The sequence below is a fragment of the Artemia sp. Qi Xiang Cuo genome, chromosome 8, assembly GCF_049724085.1.
Source record: "Artemia sp. Qi Xiang Cuo chromosome 8, ASM4972408v1, whole genome shotgun sequence".
Lineage (NCBI taxonomy): Eukaryota > Metazoa > Arthropoda > Branchiopoda > Anostraca > Artemiidae > Artemia > Artemia sp. Qi Xiang Cuo.
This window is the reverse complement of record NC_142801.1, coordinates 50098947-50103259: the sequence shown is the minus strand read 5'-3', so window position 1 is coordinate 50103259 and position 4313 is coordinate 50098947. Positions and strand designations below refer to the sequence as shown.

The 4313-nt window shown below is 38.7% G+C and overlaps 1 pseudogene; it reads right to left on the bottom strand.

The window, feature by feature from the left end:
- Nucleotides 1-573: 573 nt before the first annotated feature.
- On the bottom strand, nucleotides 574-1599 carry LOC148949518 (serine/threonine-protein kinase pim-3 pseudogene; annotated as a pseudogene).
- Between the last annotated feature and the right edge of the window lie 2714 nt (nucleotides 1600-4313).

Sequence of the window (4313 nt, the reverse complement as noted above, 5' to 3'; positions counted from 1 at the left end):
TGGACAAATCTGAAAAACACCGCACCGTCAGTAAATGTAACTATTACGAATTCAAATGGGAATACTAAGAAATTGCTTCCAGAACCTAAGGAACAGCGGTTAGGGTGCTGTCCGAATACTTTACCCCCCCCCCCCCACCCCTAATGTGCAAATATATAGCCCAAGTTATATTATTGTATAAACTAAAGGTTATATTTCATTAGGGTTAACCTAACTTCACTTCTTATGTGCTTTCGACCATCCGAAAGCTGGTTTATGCTATACTACTGTCGTCTTAAGCAGGTCATTGTTGAGAATTTTAGTTAAAGCCGAGCACCAGCTCTTATATTAGTGATTGTTTAATGTGTGTTTTTTGTTTATATATTGCATAACGTTTTTCAAATTCACCAATTAGCGTGTTTGTTAAATAGTTGTTTTTTTCACTACTGCTTGAACAGCACCTACTTCAACAGCAACTTTGGTTCTGCCTAATGGGTGCAAGACCCCCCCCCCCCACCCCACCCCTCTTTTTCACAATCAGAACATGACAGCAACATTCACATTATCTGTCCTGGTCTTGGTTTTCTTTGGAAGTCATATTCTTGTAGGCACAGGGATTGAGGGCGTGGCAGTACTTGTTGCGGCCAAGGTACATTTCTGACTGTCTTTCACAACAGGGTTAAGCCATGAATGAATTAGAACCTCCTCGAGAGTGATCCTATCAGATACTTTATATTCAAGACACCGACTGATCAAGTCCTTCACTTCATTAGATAGCTTGGGTTTAGCACGGGTAAAATCTGGGCTTGCACTCATTATTTGATAGTCTGATTGAAAAGGGACATCTCCAACTACCATGTCATAGAGCAAAATACCGAGAGACCAAACAGCAGCAGGCTTTGCGTAATAACGTTGGAACTGTACCCACTCAGGAGGGGAATAAACTCTAGTTCCATAAAATTCAGTGTAAAAGAAGTCATGCAGAAAAGCACCAGAGCCGAAGTCAATGAGCTTCAGCTCTAATGTCCTCAAGTCAACAACTAAGTTTTCGTCTTTAATGTCACGATGAGTCACTCCATTCTTATGGATGGCATAGATGGTCTCACAGACTTCGAGGAACATTTTAGCTGCCATTGACTCTTGAAGTGGTCCTTTCTCTGTTATGAAGTCATAAAGGTCTTGAGATGTTTCAGACCTTTCGAGAATCAGGACAACAGTGTTACCTAAATCAAAGTAATCCAGTAATCCAATACATCCTGGAATATGTGAAACTTGGAGCATCAGCGCTACCTCTAAAGGAACTTGAACATCATTTACCTCTGACCAAGCAATGACGGTTTGTCTTTTGATATGCTTGACAGCGACGGGTAATCCATCAAGGGCTCTTTGGCCTGCATAAACTTTTCCGAATCCGCCAGATCCAAGGACTTGGCCGATACGGTAGGAATGTATAAATCTTTCTGCCTCTGTTTCAATTGGCAAACGAGGTTTTATGTCTAAAAAAGCAGTAGATTGTTGGCACTTCTCTCCGCTGGCTTTGGATGAAGTTGCTTCCCCCCCAATAGTCGGAACGCGACTTGAACTAGTTGCAGAACGCACAATCCTAGTAAATACATTCATCTTAAATTCAAAAATATTCTTTGATCGTCATTTTTTTATAAGAGGTCCCTTAATAGATATTTATCAGTTCAATGTAATAACAAGTGGTATCCTTATTGGACTACTTTTATCAACTAATTCTAGACATCAAGATCTGGAACCTAAAAGAGGCAAATTATTTTGCTCTTTTCAACTTTTTGTATTAAAAAAATGCCGAAAGACTATCTTAAAGAAACCTGTGTGGAGAACAAATGATGACGTAATTTGTCAATCGAAGTGGTCAAAGACGTTTGATTGAGTATAATGACATCATGTTTCAACACAAAAATGCAAAAGTACAAAAGAGATAATAATAACTAAAGTTTCAGCTAATCAAGGATGAAATGCACCAAGATCGGTTACCCCTGCCAGTGTATTATCATGGATAAATTCTCGTATCTTGTCACCATCCCTCTGAATTTCAAAATAGTCGCTACACGACATACCTTAAATAATATGTTATAGTTTATGGCAAATAATGGAGAATCAATACAAGAAAAGATTAAAATCTTCGTTCGTAAAATCCATACCCACCACGGTCAGAAGACGTAAGGAAATCAATTAGAAGACCTTGCCAGAACACAAACTCCAAACACTTTCATCCCGGAGAGATGATCTGAAAACAGAAGACGATGCCCAGAAACTATCCTCCAGCATTGGAGGATTCACCAAGATATCTCAACACATGATGACCCGATATTCAAAAGTTCGAGAATCGTCATACCTGTCCCTCTACGAGAAGACATCTTAAAGAGACTACACCGCACTCATTTGGATACAAAAAAAGACTCGAAAAACCCAAACGATCGTTTACTAGCCAGGTATTGCAAAATAAATTGAACTTTATCTGAAGATAATATGCCTGCACTCACACGATGTCAAACAATCAAAAAGAACTATCAATTCTCAAATCGAACCTATTACTATCATAGTAGCACATGGGTTGTTGTTCGAATAGAATGTACAGCCTATTTCAAGATGGACAACCTAACCTCCACCACCACCTCTCAAATAATCACGAAACTCAATTGCCTTTTTTCTTGGCATGGAACTCCAGCCATTCTTACATCTGGCAACGAGCCACAATTCAGTTCCAGTGAATTTAGGAAATTAAATAGAAGCTGGGCATCAATAATCGAACATCCAGCCCTTGCGACCCCACTGCAAATGAGCTTGTCTAGAAACGTACGTAAACCAGCAAGATAGCTTTGATCAAGTGCATAATCAGTGGACGGGATCAGGATATCAACATCCTAGAATACCAGGACACACCATTAGATTATATGCAGCACCAACCTAGCTGCTTCGACTAGCAGCTGTATTCATTCTTCCTTGTCATGCAAAATGAGCTTTCTGACACAAAGGAAAAGATCGGGAGTGCAATAGAAGGAGTACTATGGCACGACCGCTAATGACGGGACCGCTAATAATGACAGGATCGCTAATCGAGAGTGAGTGTTCAGGTGACACCAAGTAGTCACTGGGAAAGAGGATCCATTACCGAAGTGGGTTTACAGTCACGATTGTACACATTCGCTACGGATAACTACGACGCTACGACGCTACGGATCAACGCTCTGACGTAAGATATTTAAGCTCTCCAACAGGGAATGCAATGGGACACTGTCACAGCTCCTAGACAGGATTGCTTGTTTATTACGTTATCATACAACTTCTAAAGCTAGTCTTTAGTCCTAATACTATCAAGAAGGCTTCAGTTCAGACTTGTCTACAAAATAGCCATGAAATTTCCTTTTCAGAGTTAAAGAGAGATCCAATCATAGGACTGAGCTCATTGAGCAGAAGTGATACCAAATTAAGCAAAAAAAGGAATTGAGCAACAATCAATTAAGCAGGATCTGCATAGAAATTGATATCTGTGATGGAGGTGGCTTAAGAACCAGACGTAAGCAATAGGCTAAGATTATGTACCTACTTATCGTATTATTATCTAAGTTGGACCTAACTCCTACCTATGGCTGATGTCACTGCAAATGACTTTTTGTGCAGCATTTTGTTTTAGGAACTAAAACTTTTGTAGCAATTCGACCGTGCTTTATACAAAAAATACCGCTAATGTTTCCACTTTAGAATGTTTAAACTTTGTCGGGAACGGCATCTCCAATGATTTTGAAAATCAGTTCTCTAAAAATGATGAAACCCAAGAAGAAGAAATAAGATAATTTCTTAAACCATATTGGCCTGACCTAACATAAAGAAAGAAAAACAAGCAAAAATGAGGTTTTTAAAGGTCAAATGAAAATACTGACAAAACGCAACAAAGTGAGTATTTCGAGGGGACAAACGTTTCTCTTCTTCAGCGCGAAACGAAAAAACATAATCAATGAGAGTGCCGAAAAAAAATAACAACAAAATAAAACACGGAAAGTCAATGTGAATGTGAAAAAACCAATGAAATATCCGTGATTTGCAAAAAATCCACAAATTTGGACCGCCATCGACGGATACTTAGTTATTCGCTAGTATCCGTCGATGGCGGTTCAAATTTTTGATTTTTTTTTTGCAAATCGCGGATATTGGTGAATGACTCACTTTTATGTTTGTTAGGTATTTGGTTTTAATTCTTATAATTTTTGGCTTTTATTGAATTTTATTCATCTTTTAATTTTTGGGTGTTTGTCATTGGTTTTTCCCCATTAACATTGACTTTCCACGTTTTATTTTGTTGGTTTTTT